Here is a 17,031-nt window from a genome sequence, read left to right as displayed (position 1 = left end):
TAAGATAAACAAACACTCAATTAAGGGAAAACATGTATAAAGCGGTTGAACGTTCAAAAGGAAATGCATTTTCCCAAAATCAAGTAACCTAAGTAACACATGAAGGAATGAATAACAATTATAGCATACATATGACTTAGGTGTACAATACAAGTGAATTGATTCAAACTTGGTTATTGTCTTAGTGTATTCAAAGTATAAGATTCAATCAAAATTCAGTACCAAGAGAATAACCAATTTGACAGTTAGAAGCTTGCGTATTCATGTTGAAAGGTGGAAGACAATCAAACACATGCAGCCCTTGTTCAGAAAGCAATTAATTGAAAGAGTCTCAATTCAAATTTCTCAAAAACTTGGAGAAAAACAAGTGGCTATGCATACGATCATCTATGTTCAGAAACTTCATGAATAGGCAACAACATCAATTCACTACATGAAATCAGGTTATCCATTTTTAATGTACCAAACAAGATGGTCACGTCTGTGAAGTCACTTCAGTTTGGTCTTGTAAGCAAAATCAGCAACCAAATGCATAACTAACAATTTGATAACTAAAGTATGGTATGCCAGTAAAAGTTAACATCAAACAGAGTAATCACAATTGCGCATTTCAAGTTCAGGTTGATGTTCAAGAATAAATAATACAGATTGCATACACAATTCCATCTCAGGCAGCATCCAAAATTAAAGAAATTGCACAAGTGGAAAATAAAATGCCAAATGAAAGCAAAATTCAAGGTCTAAGCTGATCAGACATATAAATTGAATAAAAAATTCCATTCAGGCATTTCATCAGGCAAGTTATGTGCAGAAATGAAAAGCAGCGTTCATAGTTCATAGAAAGCAGCATTCAAAGTTTAATGTAGCAGTTATCCAACTCAGAGAAATAAGAAATAATCAGCCAGCATCAACATTCAGTCCAGAAAACCAGAAATCAACTAACCTAATGCCACCTAGTTACTAAAATAGAAATTAAAAGCAGTTAAAGAAAGAAAATGAAACAGAAATAGTAGAAGCGCAGGTTACAGAGAAGGAAATGGAACCTGTAATGCAGAAGGAAAGAGAAGAAGAAATGGACAGAGAAGGAGGGTTGCAGCGGCACAGAGGTCTGCCGCTGCTGGTGGCTACCCGCCAAAACTAGAGGACGCGGCTAGGGCTTGCACGGCAGAACAGGGTGCAACGCGGTACAGAGGAGAGAAAACGGGGGAATGTAAAAGAGAGAGAGAGAAAAAGGGCGACAGTGGTGTTGTCGCCGGTGGTGTTGTAGTCAGACGGAGGTGATGGTTGGTGGTGTCTCAGAGAAGAAAAGAAAAGGGTTGGGGGGGTTTCAGAGAAGGGGAAAAAAAGAAAGGGTTAGTGACTGGGGAAACTGAAGCACGAGTCCCCTTTTCGAATTAAGTTCGAAAAGTGATCTGTGCGGACGCACAAGGTTGTGTGTGGACGCACACAAGGAAGAAGGAAGGGTTATGCGCTTGGTGCACGAAATTGTGATCATCAATGGCGCCAACATCTTGATACGCACAATTGTAATCTCAACTCTTTGTCACAACTCCGCACAACTAACCAGCAAGTGCGCTGGTTCATCCAAGTAATAAACCTTACGTGAGTAAGGGTCGATCCCACGGAGATTGTCGGCTTGAAGCAAGCTATGATCATCTTGTAAATCTCAGTCAGGAAGATTCAAACGGTTATGGAGAATTGATAATTAAAACATGAATAAAACATAAAATAGGATAGAGATACTTATGTAATTCATTGGTGAGAATTTCAGATAAGCGTATGAAGATGCTTTGTTCCTTCTGAACCTCTGCTTTCCTATTGCCTTCTTCCAATCATTCATACTCCTTTCCATGGCAAGCTGTATGTTGGGTTTCACCATTGTCAATGGCTACCTCCCGTCCTCTCAGTGAAAATGTTCCAAATGTGCTGTCACCGCACAGCTAATCAGCTGTTGGTTCTCGATCATGTTGGAATAGGATCCATTGATCCTTTTGCGTCTGTTACTACGCCCAACACTCGCGAGTTTGAAGCTCGTCACAGTCATCCCTTCCCAGATCCTACTCGGGATACCACATACAAGGTTTAGACTTTCCGGATCTCAGGAATGGCCACCAATTGATTCTAGCCTATACCACGAAGGTTCTAATATTAGATTAGAAACCCAAGAGATACACATTCAAGCTTGTTTGCATGTAGAACGGAAGTGGTTGTCAGGCACGCGTTCATAGGTGAGAATGATGATGAGTTTCATAGATCATCACATTCGTCAGGTTGAAGAACGAGTGTATATCTTAGTGAAGAATTAGGTGTGAATTGAATAGAAAAACAATAGTACTTTACATTAATCCATGAGGAACAGCAGAGCTCCACACCTTAATCTATGGTGTGTAGAAACTCCACCGTTGAAAATACAAAAGTGATAATGGTGATCATTGGCTTTGGCCCCAGAGAGGGAACCAGAAGAACCAAGATCAAAAGTATGATCAATTGTGTAAAAGTCTCTAAAATACAATAGCAAAAGGTCCTATTTGTAGAAAACTAGTAACCTAGGGTTTACAGAAATGAGTAAATGATGCAGAATCCACTTTCAGGCCAACTTGGTGTGTGCTTGGGCTGAGCATTGAAGCTTTCACATGTAGAGGCTTTTCTTGGAGTTAAACGCCAGCTTTTGTGCCATTTTGGGCGTTTAACTCCAGCTTTTATGCCAGTTCTGGCGTTTTGACGCCAAAATTTCTATGCTGATTTGGAACGCCAGTTTGGGCCATCAAATCTCGGGCAAAGTATGGATTATTATATATTGCTGGAAAGCCCAGGATGTATACTTTCCAAGGCAATTAAGAGCGCGCCAATTGGGCTTTTGTAGCTCCAGAAAATCCACTTCGAGTGCATAGGGGTCAGAATCCAACAGCATCTGCAGTCCTTTTTCAGCCTCTGAATAAGATTTTTGCTCAGGTCCCTCAATTTCAGCCAGAAAATACCTGAAATCACAGAAAAATATACAAACTCATAGTAAAGTCCACAAATGTGATTTTTATTTAAAAACTAATAAAAACTAACTAAAATATACTAAAAACAATGCCAAAAAGCGTATAAATTATCCGCTCATCACAACACCAAACTTAAATTGTTGCTTGTCCCCAAGCAACTAAAAATCAAATAGGATAAAAAGAATAGAATATACAATGAATTCCAAAAACATCTATGAAGATCAGTCTTGATTATATGAGCGGGGCTATTACCTTTTTGCTTCTGAACAGTTTTGGCATCTCACTTTATCCCTTGAAGTTCAGAGTGATTGGCTTCTATAGGAACTCAGAATTCAAATAGTGCTATTGATTCTCCTAGTTCAGTATGTTGATTCTTGAACACAGCTACTTTATGAGTCTTGGCCTTGGCTCTAAGCAATTTGTTTTCCAGTATTACCACCGGATACATAAATGCCACAGACACATAACTGGGTGAACCTTTTCAGAGCACACTTTTTTTGCTTTGGACCACGACTTTAACCGCTCAGTCTCAAGTTTTCATTTGACACCTTCACACCACAAGCACATGGTTAGGGATAGCTTGGTTTAGCCGCTTAGGCCAGGATTTTATTCCTGTGGGCCCTCCTATCCACTGATGCTCAAAGCCTTGGATCCTTTTTATTTTACCCTTGCCTTTTGGTTTAAAGGGCTATTGGCTTTTTCTGCTTGCTTTTTCTTTTTCTCTTTTTTTTTCACTTCTTTTTCTTGCTTCAAGAATCAATTTTATGATTTTTTCAGATTATCAATAACATTTCTCCTTTTCCACCATTCTTTCAAGAGCCAACAATTTTAACATTCATAAACAACAATTTCAAAAAAATGCATTGTTCAAGCATTCATTCAGAAGAACAAAAAGTATTGCCACCATATCAAAATAATTAAACTATTTAAAATTCGAAATTCATGTATTTCTTTTTCTTTTTGCAATTAAAAACATTTTTCATTTAAGAAACGTGATGGATTCATAGGACATTCATAGCTTTAAGGCATAGATACTAAGACACTAATGATCATGTAATAAAAACACAAACATAGATAAACATAAAGCATAAAAATTCGAAAAACAGAAAATAAAGAACAAGGAAATTAAAGAACGGGTCCACCTTAGTGATGGCGGCTAGTTCTTCCTCTTGAAGATCTTATGGAGTTCTTGAGCTCCTCAATGTCTCTTCCTTGCCTTTGTTGCTCCTCTCTCATGATTTTTTGATCTTCTCTAATTTCATGAAGGAGGATAGAATGCTCTTGGTGTTCCACCCTTAGTTGTCCCATATTGGAACTTAATTCTCCTAGGGAGGTGTTAATTTGCTCCCAATAATTTTGTGGAAGAAAATGCATCCCTTGAGGCATCTTAGGGATTTCATGATGAGGAATTTCCTCATGCTCTTGTCCATGAGTGGGATCTCTTGTTTGCTCCATCCTTTTCTTAGTGATGGGCTTGTCCTCATCAATGAGGATGTCTTCCTCTATGTCAATTCCAGCCGAATTGTAGAGGTGACAAATGAGATGAGGGAAGGCTAACCTTGCCAAAGTAGAGGACTTGTCCGCCACCTTGTAGAGTTCTCGAGATATAACCTCATGAACTTCTACTTCCTTTCCAATCATGATGCTATAGATCATGATGGCCCGGTCTATAGTAACTTCAGACTAGTTACTAGTGAGAATGATTGAGCGTTGGATGAACTCCAACCATCCCCTAGCCACAGGCTTGAGGTCATGCCTTCTTAGCTGAACCGGCTTCCCTCTTGAATCTCTCTTCCATTGAGCGCCCTCTTCACAAATGTCTATGAGGACTTGGTCCAACCTTTGATCAAAGTTGACCCTTCTAGTGTAGGGGCGTGCATCTCCTTGCATCATGGGCAAGTTGAATGCCAACCTTACATTTTCCGGACTGAAATCTAAGTATTTCCCCCGAACCATTGTAAGCCAATTCTTTGGGTCCGGGTTCACACTTTGATCATGGTTCTTGGTGATTCATGCATTGGCATAGAACTCTTGAACCATTAAGATTCTGACTTGTTGAATGGGGTTGGTGAGAAATTCCCAACCTCTTCTTCGAATCTCATGTCGGATCTCCGGGTATTCACCCTTTTTGAGCTTGAAAGGGACCTTGGGGATCACCTTCTTCTTGGCTACAACTTCATAGAAGTAATCTTAATGCACCCTTGAGATGAATCTCTCCATCTCTCATGACTCGGAGGTGGAAGCTTTTGCCTTCCCTTTCCTCTTTCTAGAGGTTTCTCCGACCTTAGGTGCCATAAATGGTTATGGAAAAATAAAAAGCAATACTTTTACCACATCAAACTTAGAAGGTTTGTTTGTCCTCGAGCAAAAGAAGAAGGAATAGAGTGGAGGAAGAAGAAATAGAGGAGATGGAGGGGGGTTAGTGTTTCGGCCAAGGGGGAGAAGTAGTGCTGAAGATGTGTGAAAATGAAGGGGTGAAGATGAGTTTATATAGGAGTGGGGAGAGGGTAAGGTTCGGCCATATATGGGTGGGTTTGGAAGGAAAAGTGGTTTGAATTTGAATGGTGAGGTAGGTGGGGTTTATGATGGATGGATGTGGATTGGTGAAGGGTTTATGGAGAAGAGGGTCGGATTTGATAGGTGAGGGGTTTATGGAAGAGGTATTGAGGTGATTGGTGAAGGGTATTTGGGGAAGAGTATTATGAAAAGGTGTGAAGAAGGGAGAGAGTGAGTTGAGGTTGGTGGGGATCCTGTGGGGTCTACAGATTCTGAGGTGTCAAGGATTTCTCATCCCTGTACCAATTAGGCTTGCAAAACGCCCTTTGCTGCCAATCTTGGCATTAAATGCCAGGTTGCTGCCCATTTCTGGCGTTTAATGCCAGCTTCTTGCCCTTTTTCGGCGTTAAACTCCAGTCTGGTGCCCATTTCTGGCGTTAAACGCCCAGAATGGTGCCAGACTGGGTGTTTAACGCCCATTCTGCTGCCCTTATTGGCGTTTAAATGCCAGTAGGCTTCTCTTCCAGGGTGTGCTATTTTTCATTCTGTTTTTCAATTGTTTTTGTGACTTCATGATGAGCGGATAATTTATACGCTTTTTGGCATTGTTTTTACATAGTTTTCAGTATAATTTGGTTAGTTTTTAGTATATTTTTATTAGCTTTTAAATAAAAATCACATTTCTGGACTTTACTATGAGTTTGTGTGTTTTTTTGTGATTTCAGGTATTTTCTAACTCAAATTGAGGGACTTCAGCAAAAATCAGATTCAGAGATTGAAGAAGGACTGCAGATGCTATTGGATTCTGACCTCCCTGCAGTCAAACTGGATTTTCTGGAGCTACAAAACTTCAAATGGCAGGCTCTTAATTGCGTTGGAAAGTAGACATCCAGGGCTTTCCAGCAATATATAATAGTCCATACTTTGCCCGAGTTTAGATGACGCAAACTGGCGTTCAACGCCAGCTCCATGTTGCATTCTGGAGTTAAATGCCAGAAACAGGTTGCAAAGTGGAGTTAAACGCCAGAAACAGGTTACAAACTGGCGTTCAACTCCAAGAGAAGCCTCTACACGTGTGAAGCTCAATGCTCAGCCCAAGCACACACCAAGTGGGCCCAGAAGTGGATTTCTACATCATTTACTCATTTCTGTAAACCCTAGTAACTAGTTTAGCATAAATAGGACTTTTTACTATTGTATTTACATCCTTAGTTTTATCTTTGGATTATCTTTTGATCCTTTGATCACGTTTGGGGGCTGGCCATTCGGCCATGCCTGAACCTTCATCACTTATGTATTTTCAACGGTAGAGTTTCTACACACCATAGATTAAGGTGTGGAGCTCCGCTGTTCCTCATGAATTAATACAAAATACTATCGTTTTTCTATTCAATTCAAGCTTATTCCAATTCTAAGATATTCATTCGCACTTCAATATGAATGTGATGATTGTGACAGTCATCATCATCCCCAACCTATGAACGCATGCCTGACAACCACTACCGTTCTACCTTAGATTGAATGAGTATCTCTGGGATTCCTTAATCAGAATCTTCGTGGTATAAGTTAGAATCCATGGACGGCCATTCTTGAGATCCGGAAAGTCTAAACCTTGTCTGTGGTATTTCGAGTAGGATCTGTGAAGGGATGGCTATGACGAGCTTCAAACTCGCGAGTGCTGGGCGTAGTGACAGACGCAAAAGGATCAATGGATCCTATTCCAGTATGATCGAGAACCGACAGATGATTAGCCATGCAGTGACAGTGCATTAGACCATTTTAACTGAGAGGACAGGATGTAACCATTGACAACGGTGACGCCTAACATACAGCTTGCCATAGAAAGGAGTATGAATGATTGGATGAAGATAATAGGAAAGCAGAGGTTCAGGAGGAACAAGCATCTTCATACGCTTATTTGAAATTCTCACCAATGAATTACATAAGTATCTCTATCTTTAAATTCATGTTTTATTTATCTTTTAATTATTAAATCTCCATAATCAATTGACTCCGCCTGACTGAGATTTACAAGGTGACCACAGCTTGCTTCAAGCCAGCAATCTCCGTGGGATCGACCCTTACTCACGTAAGGTTTATTACTTGGACGACCCAGTGCACTTGCTGGTTAGTTGTGCGAAGTTGTGACAAAGAACTAAGATTATGAACATGCATATTGAGTTTTTAGCGCTGTTACCAAGGAATGGAACCGTCACGATTTCCGCGCACCAAGTTTTTGTAGCCGTTGCCGAGGATTGTTCGAGTTTGGACAACTGACGGTTCATCTTGTTGCTCAGATTAGGTAATTTTATTTTATTTTTAAGCTCTTTTATTTCTTACTTTCAAAAAAAAACAAAAAAACAAAAAAAAATTATTCTATGTTCTTCAGAATTTTTAAGAATGAATTCTAGAGTTTCATGAAGCACGTTGAAGCCTAGCTGGCTGTAAAGCCATGTCTAATTCATTTGGACCGAGGCTTCCACTTATCAGCATATGAAGTTGGATGAAGTATCAGCTGTTGTATGTCTGATTTGTATCTGCTGAAGCTTGGCTGGCAATTGGCCATGTCTAGTGTTTTGGACCGGAGCTTTCACTGAAAGCTTGGCTGGCTAGTAAGCCATGTCTAATTCCTGGACCGAAGCTTTAGACTAACATTGCAGATTCCTGGAATTCTTATAAAAAAAATTTTTGAAATCCTTATTTTTCTTTTTCAAATTAATTTTTGAAAAATCCAAAAAAATTAATAAAATCATAAAAACCAAAAATTTTATGTTTCTTGTTTGAGTCTAGTGTCAATTTTTAAGTTTGGTGTCAAATTGCATGTTGTTATTTTTCTTGCATTTTCGAAAATTCATGCATTGCATTCTTCATGATCTTCAAGTTGTTCTTGGTAAGTCTTCTTGTTTAATCTTTAAAATTTCTTGTTTTGTGTCTTTTCTTATTTTTCATATGCATTTTCAATTTGTTAGTGTCTAAAAATTAAAAATCTTTAAGTTTGGTGTCTTGCATGTTTTTCTTTTCTTCAAAATTTTCAAAAATAAGTTCTTGGTGTTCATCTTGACATTCAAAGTGTTATTGGTGTTCATCTTGACATTCATAGTGTTCTTGCATGCATCATGTGTTTTGATCCAAAATTTTCATGCATTGAGTCTTTTTGATGTTTTTCTCTTTCATCATTAAAAATTCAAAAATAAAAAAATATCTTTCCCTTTTTCACTCATAAATTTTCGAAAATTTGAGTTGACTTTTTCAAAACTTTTTAAAATTTAGTTGTTTCTTATGAGTCAAATCAAATTTTCAATTTAAAAATTCTATCTTTTTCAAATCTTTTTCAAAAATCAAATATTTTTCATTTCTTCTTTCATATTTTCGAAAACTTTATGATTGATTTTCAAAATCTTTTTCTTATTTCTAATTCATATTTTCGAAATTAATGCTAACAATTAATGTGATTGATTCAAAATTTTTAAGTTTTTTACTTGCCTAGTAAGAAAGGTTCAATCTTTAAACTCTAGAATCATATCTTTTTAGTTTCTTGTTAGTCAAGCAATCAACTTTAATTTTCAAAATCAAATCTTTTTAAATTTCTTTTTCAAATCTTTTTCAAAATAAATTTCAATCACATTTTTTTCAAAATTAATTTCAAAATCTTTTCTAACTTCTTATCTTTTCAAAATTGATTTTCAAATCTTTTTCAACTAACCACTTAACTTTTTGATTGATTTTAAAAGTTTACTATTTCAATCATATCTTTTTCAAAACTATCTAACTAATTCTTTCTTTAATTTTCGAAAATCACCTTCATCTTTTTCAAAATTCCTTTTTAAATTAACTAATTATTTTAAATTTAATTTAATTTGATTTAATTTTTCCTTTCTTAATTTTCGAATTTTTTATTTTAATTCTAATTTAAAAACAAAAATACTTTTATTTTATTCTATCTAAATTTCGAAAATTCTTCTCCCTCACTTCCTTTTATTTATTTATTCATTTACTAACACTCCTCTTCATCCAAGAATTCGAACCTATTCCTCACCCTTGTTTGGATTCTCCTTCTTCTATTCATATCTTCTTCTACTCACATAAAGGAATCTCTATACTGTGACATAGAGGATTCCATATTTTCTGTTCTCTTCTTTTTCATATGAGCAGGAACAAAGACAAGAACATTCTTGTTGAAGCTGATCCTGAACCTGAAAGAACTCTAAAGAGGAAGCTAAGGGAAGCTAAAGCACAACTCTCTGGAGAAAATCTGACAGAAATTTTCGAAAAAGAAGGAGACATGGCCGAAAATAACAACAATGCAAGGAAGATGCTTGGTGACTTTACTGCACCTAATTCCAATTTACATGGAAGAAGCATCTCAATCCCTGCCACTGGAGCAAACAATTTTGAGCTTAAACCTCAATTAGTTTCTCTGATGTAACAGAACTGCAAGCTTCATGGACTTCCATCAAAAGATCTCTTTCAGTTCTTAACTAAATTTTTGCAGATCTATGATACTGTTAAGATCAATGGGGTTGATCCCGAGGTCTACAGGCTTATGCTTTTCCCGTTTTCTGTAAGAGACAGAGCTAGAATATGGTTGGACTCTCAACCTAAAGATAGCCTGAACTCTTGGGATAAGCTGGTCATGACTTTTTTAGCCAAATTCTTTCCTCCTCAAAAGCTTAGCAAGCTTAGAGTGGATGTTCAAACCTTCAAACAAAAAGAAGGTGAATCCCTCTATGAAGCTTGGGAGAGATACAAGGAACTGACCAAAAAGTGTCCTTCTGACATGCTTTCAGAATGGACCATCCTGGATATATTCTATGATGGTCTATCTGAATTATCTAAAATGTCATTGGACCATTCTGCAGGTGGATCCATTCACCTAAAGAAAATACCTGCAGAAGCTCAGGAACTCATTGACATGGTTGCAAATAACCAGTTCATGTACACTTCTGAAAGGAATCCTGTGAATAATGGGACGCCTCAAAAGAATGGAGCTCTTGAAATTGATACTCTGAATGCCATATTGGCTCAGAACAAAATATTGACTCAGCAAGTCAATATGATTTCTCAGAGTCTGAATGGATTGAAGGAATCATCCAACAGTACTAAAGAGGCATCTTCTGAAGAAGAAGCTTATGATCCTGAGAACCCTGCAATAGTAGAGGTGAATTACACGGGTGAACCCTATGGAAACACCTATAATCCCTCATAGAGAAATCATCCAAATTTCTCATGGAAGGATCAACAAAAGCCTCAACAAGGCTTTAATAATGGTGGAAGAAATAGGTTTAACAATAGCAAGCCTTTTCCATCATCCACTCAGCAATAGAATAAGAATTCTGAGCAGAATCCATCTAGCTTAGTGATGATTGGATTTTTGATGGTTTAGAATTTCACAAATGAATTCTCGTTGCAAGTATAGTTCCTAAACCAAACAATAATCCTTTCATACAAAAAGATTGTTTGTCACTAGTACAAACCCCTAAAATTTATAAACCGAAGTATTGGACCTCGGGTCGTTCTCCCTAGGAATTGTAATGAAGTGTCTTGTTATTGGTTGTGAATTATATTTGGGGTTTTTAAGCTTTTGGACAAGAAATATAAATGGCAAAGAAAATAAACTAACAACTAACAAAGCTCTTGGCAAGATATGAGAACTAGAAGTCCTATCCTAGTTATCCTTCTCAATTGTGATGAGAATTGTTCATTGCTACCACTTAGTTAACCCTTACTAAAGAAAGGAAAGTCAAGTGGATGAATTGACTTGAGCCACAAGTCCTAGCCAACTCCCAAAGAAAGACTAGCTTTAGTGCACTCCAAACCAATTAGCAATCTCTCCAATTATCAATCAACAAAGGAATTAGATAACTCAAGTGTCACTAATTACTCTACCTAGGCCAAGAGGAACAAAATCTAACTAATAGCTATAAGAGACATTTCATCAAAAACATAGAGTGCAATACAAGTGAACACATAAATTTGCAAGAATTAAAGAGAGATCTAACTACAAAGGCAAGAGGTCCACAATAGAAAACTAAATCAATCATGAAACAACAAAGAACTTACCAATTGCATTGAAGGAGAAATGTAGATCTACAAAAGAGAATTCACAAACTACAAACAAAGGAATTACATTAGAAGAAGAATCCTACAAGTGCAATAGAGGAGAGGAACGAAAATTAGAAGAGAGAATAAGCAGAAATAGATCTAGATCTAAGAACTAATCTAATCCTAATCCTAGAGAGAAGAGAGAGCTTCTCTCTCTAGAAACTAACTACAAAGCTAAACTAAACTAATTGGTAACTAACACATGTTTTCCTCTTCACTCCTTGGGTTAAATAGCATCAGAAATGAGTTGGATTGGGCCCACAAGGCTTTAGAATTCGTTGGCCACGTTTTGCTTTAAGTGAACTAGGTGGCAGCAACGGCACGTGCGCGTACTTTGCGCGTGCGCGCCACCATACGTGTAGCAACTATGGCAAATCTTATATCGTTTCGAAGCCCCGGATGTTAGCTTTCTAACCCAACTAGAACCGCATCATTTGAACCTTTGTAGCTCAAGTTATGGTCGTTTAAGTGCGAAGAGGTCGGCTTGACAGCTTTCCGGTTCTTTCATTTCTTCATGAGTTCTCCACCTTTTCATGCTTCTTTCTTCATTCCTTTGATCCAATCTTTGCCTTCTAAATATGAAATCACTTAGCAAACATATCAAGGCATCTAATGGAATCAAGGAGAATTAAATTTAGCTATTTTAAGACCTAAAAAGCATGTTTTCACTCTTAAGCACAATTAAAGGAGAATATACAAAACCATGCTATTTCATTGAATAAATGTGGGTAAAAGGTGATAAAATCCCCTAAATTCAATACAAGATAAACCGTCAAATTGGGGTTTGTCACTTAGCAAATATAGTCTATGATCTATCTAAGGCCACTGTAAGTTTCATGAATGAAACATGGTCCTCCATTAGGAATTTGGAGGCACAAGTGGGCCAGCTGAGTAAAAGAGTCACTGAAACTCCTCCTAGTACTCTCCCAAGCAATACAGAAGAAAATCCAAAGAGAGAGTGCAAGGCCATTGATTTAACCATCATGGCCGAACCTAGAAAGGAGGGGGAGGACGTGAATCCTAGTGAGGAAGACCTCCTGGGATGTCCAATGACCAATAAGGAGTTTCCCTTTGATGAACCAAAGGAATATGAGGCTCAATTAGAGACCATAGAGATTCCATTGAACCTCCTTCTGCCCTTCATGAGCTCTGATGAGTATTCTTTCTCTGAAGAGGATGAAGAAATTACTAAAGAGCAAGTTGCTAAGTACCTTGGTGCAATCATGAAGCTGAATGCCAAATTATTTGGTAATGAGACTTGGGAAGATGAACCTCCCTTGCTCACCAATGAACTAAATGCATTGGATAGGCAGAAATTACCTCAAAAGAAACAGGATTCTGATAAATTCTTAATACCCTGTACCATAGGCACCATGACCTTTGAGAAGGCTCTGTGTGACCTGGGGTCAGGAATAAACTTAATGCCACTTTCTGTAATGGAGAAACTTGGGATCTTTGAGGTGCAGGCTGCCAGAATCTCATTTGAGATGGCAGACAACTCAAGAAAATAGGCTTATGGACAAGTAGAGGACGTGTTAGTAAAGGTTGAAGGCCTTTACATCCCTGTTGATTTCATAATCCTAGACACTAGGAAGGAAGAGGATGAATCCATCATCCTTGGAAGACCCTTCCTAGCTACAGCAAGAGCTGTGATTAATGTGGACAGAGGAGAGTTGGTCCTCCAACTGAATGAGGACAACCTTGTGTTTAAGACTCAAGGATCTCCTTCTGTAACCATGGAGAGGAAGCATGAAAAGCTTCTCTCACTGCAGAATCAACCAAAGCCCCCACAGTCAAACTCTAAGTTTGGTATTGGGAGGTTCCAACAATGCTCTGATTATCTGTGAGGCTCTATGAGAGCTCACTGTCAAGCTATTGACATTAAAGAAGCGCCTGTTGGGAGGCAACCCAATGTTATCTAATTATATTTATTTATTTTCCATTGCTATTTTATGTTTTCTTTAGGTTGATGATCATGTGAAGTCACAAAAACTACTGAAAAATTAAAAACAGAATGAAAAACAGCATTGAAAACAGCACACCCTGGAGGAGAGCAGTTTGGCATTTAAACGCCAGAAACAAGCATCTGTCTGGCGTTAAACGCCAGAAACAAGCTACATTTGGGCGTTTAACACCAGAAACAGATAGCAGTCTGGTGTTAAACGCCAGGATTGCACAGCAAGGGCGTTTTACACGCCTAATTGGAGCAGGGATGTTAAGTTCTTGACCCCACTTGATCTGTGGACCCCACAGGATTGCCACTTTTTCTTCTCTCCTCTTCACACCTTTTCATAACTCTCTTCCCCAAATACCCTTCACCAATCACCTCAATCATTCTTTCCCATCACCTTTTCACCACTCACATCCATCCTCTCTTCCCCATAAACCCCACCTACCTTCAAAATTCAAACCAATTTCCCTCCCAAACCCAACCCTAATGGCCGAACCATACACCCCCTCCCTCCTATATAAACCCCTCACTCCTTCTTCATTTTCACACAACACAACCCTCTCTTCTTCCCCTTGGCCGAATACACCCCTCTCTCCCTCTCCTCCATTTCTCTTCTTCTCCTTCTTTCTTTCTTCTTTTGCTCGGGGATGAGCAAACATTTTAAGTTTGGTGTGGTAAAAGCATAGCTTTTTTTTTCATAACCATCAATGCCACCTAAGGCCAGAGAAACCTCTAGAAAGAGGAAAGGGAAGGCAATTGCTTCCACCTCTGAGTCATGGGAGATGGAGAGATTCATCTCAAAGGTCCATCAAGACCACTTCTATGAAGTTGTGGCCAAGAAGAAAGTGATCCCCGAGGTTCCTTTCAAGCTCAAAAAGAATGAGTATCCGGAGATCCAACTTGAGATCCAAAGAAGAGGGATTCATCTTCTTTTTGTCTGAAGGTTTGGACTTCCACTCTAAGCTTGCTCAATTTTTGAGGTGGAAAGAACTTTGCCAAGAAGGCATTGACTAGCTTTTCCCAAGAGTTCAGGCTTTCTTTAGGTTGTGAATCCAACCATGTTCTAGCTCTGTCTCTTACAGCAAAGGGAAAGAGTATAAGCTTGTAGACCTCGAGATCAACCCCATCGGTCTTGACAGTGTCACAGATTTGCAAGAATTCAGCTAAGAACTGATGAGGATCTTCCAATGGAAGTTCATGAAACTTGTAATTCTGTTGCATCAGAGAAACTAATTGAGGCTTAAGCTCAAAGTTGTTTGCTCCAATGGCAAGGATTGAGATGCTTCTGCCATAGAAGTCGAGAGTAGGTGCAGTAAAGTCACCAAGCACCTTCCTTGCATTGTTGGCATTGTTATTGTTTTCGGCTGCCATGACTTCTTCTTGTTTGAAAGTTTTTGTTAGGTCCTCTATAGAGAGTTGTACTTTAGCTTCTTTTAGCTTTCTCTTCAAGGTTCTTTCAGGTTCAGGATCAGCTTCAACAAGAATGCCCTTGTCCTTGCTCCTGCTCATATGAAAAGAGATGATAAGAAAATATGGGATTCTCTATGTCACAGTATAGAGATTCCTTGAGGTGTCAGAGGAAAATAAAAATAGAAGGATGAGGTAGAGAAGAGAGAATTCGAACTTATCAAGAGGGACAGAGTTCGAATTGCTGATAATGGAGAAGTGTTAGTCCTTTAAATAGAAGGATTTGGGAAGAGGGAAAGAATTTTCAAAATTAAAGTAAAAAGATTTTGAAATAATTAAAAAAAAATTTGAAAATTTGGTAAATGATTTTCGAAAACTAAGATTGGGAAAGAAATTAAGTAATTTTTGGAAAAGATTTTGAAATTAGAAATAAAAAAGATATGATTGAAAATTAATTTTGAAAAGATGTGATTGAAAAGATATGATTGAGAATATATGATTGAGAATCAAATTAAAAAGAGAAATTTTTAAAATTAAAGTTGATTACTTGACTAACAGGAAATTAAAAGATATGATTCTAGAATTAAAATTTGATCCTTTCTTAATAGGTAAGTAACAACTTGAAAATTTTGAATTAAATCATTAATTGTAGCAAGGATTTTCAAAAATAGTAATAAATAAAAAATGGAAGAAGTTGATTTTGAAAGGATATGATTGAAAAGATATGATTTGAAAAAGATTTGATTTTGAAAAATTATGAAAATTTGAAAAAGATTTGAATTAAAAACAAAATCTTCCCTCTAGTGTCCTCCTGGCGTTTAACGCCCAAAATGCTACCTTTTTGGGCGTTTAACGCCCAGCCAGGTACCCTGGCAGGCGTTTAAACGCCAGTTTTCCTTCTTCACTGGGCGTTTTGAACGCCCATCCTTTTCTCTGTAATTCCTCTGCTGCATGTTCTGAATTTTCAATTCTCTGTATTATTGACTTGAAAAGACACAATTTTAAATTTTTTTTTTTGAATTTTTAATGATGAGAAATAATTAAAATGTAACTAATCATTGGAAACTAAGATTAAACAAACAATGCATGCAAGACACCAAACTTAGAAGTTTGTATACTAAGGACTATAACAAATTGAAAATGCATATAAGAAACAACAAAAGACACAAAACAAGAGAAATTAAAGATCAGAGCAAGGAAATCATGAAGAATAACTTGAAGATCAATGAAGAACATAATGCACATGCAAGAAAAATAAAGACATGCAGGACACCAAACTTAAAATTAGACGCTAGACTCAAACAAGAAACATAAAATATTTTTTATTTTAAGATTTTATAATTTTTTTTTGTGATTTTTCGAAAATTATTTGGAAAAGAAAATAAAGAGATTCAAAATTTTTAATAAGAATTCCAGGAATCATGCAATGTTAGTCTAAAACTCCGGTCCAGGAATTAGACATGACTTACTAGCCAGCCAAGCTTTCAGTGAAAGCTTCGGTCCAAAATACTAGACATGGCCAATGGCCAGCCAAGCTTTAGCAAATCATTACGTTCAACAGCAAGATTGATAGAAATCAACAAGCCCTTGTGATGATAAGTTGAAACCTCGGTCCAAAAGATTAGACATGGCTTCACAGCCAGCCAGACTTCAACAAATCATCTTGAAACTCTAGAATTCATTCTTAAAAGTTCTGAAGAACAAAATAGAAATAAAATTTTTTTTGAATTTTACAAAAATTAAGAGGTAAAAAGCTTAAACATAAAATAAAATTACCTAATCTGAGCAACAAGATGAACCGTCAGTTGTCCAAACTCGAACAATCCCCGGCAACGGCGCCAAAAACTTGGTGCACAAAATTGTGATCATCAATGGTGCCAACATCTTGATACGCACAATTGTAATCTCAACTCTTTGTCACAACTCCGCACAAATAACCAGCAAGTGCACTGGGTCGTCCAAGTAATAAACCTTACGTGAGTAAGGGTCGATCCCACGGAGATTGTCGGCTTGAAGCAAGCTATGGTCATCTTGTAAATCTCAGTCAGGCGGATTCAAACGGTTATGGAGAATTGATAATTAAAATAT

The 17,031-nt window shown here is 37.6% G+C and overlaps 1 non-coding gene across 1 annotated transcript; it reads right to left on the bottom strand.

The window, feature by feature from the left end:
• Window positions 1-10,158: 10,158 nt before the first annotated feature.
• LOC148568502 (small nucleolar RNA R71) lies at window positions 10,159-10,266 on the bottom strand. The gene has a single exon (XR_015882764.1). It is a non-coding gene; the product is annotated as a small nucleolar RNA R71 (small nucleolar RNA).
• Window positions 10,267-17,031: the final 6,765 nt, after the last annotated feature.

This window comes from Arachis ipaensis, chromosome B4 (genome assembly GCF_059453495.1).
Source record: "Arachis ipaensis isolate K30076 ecotype BB chromosome B4, ASM5945349v1, whole genome shotgun sequence".
NCBI classification, from domain to species: domain Eukaryota; kingdom Viridiplantae; phylum Streptophyta; class Magnoliopsida; order Fabales; family Fabaceae; genus Arachis; species Arachis ipaensis.
Note: the sequence above shows the minus strand (reverse complement) of the source record. Positions and strands in the feature narration are given on the sequence as shown.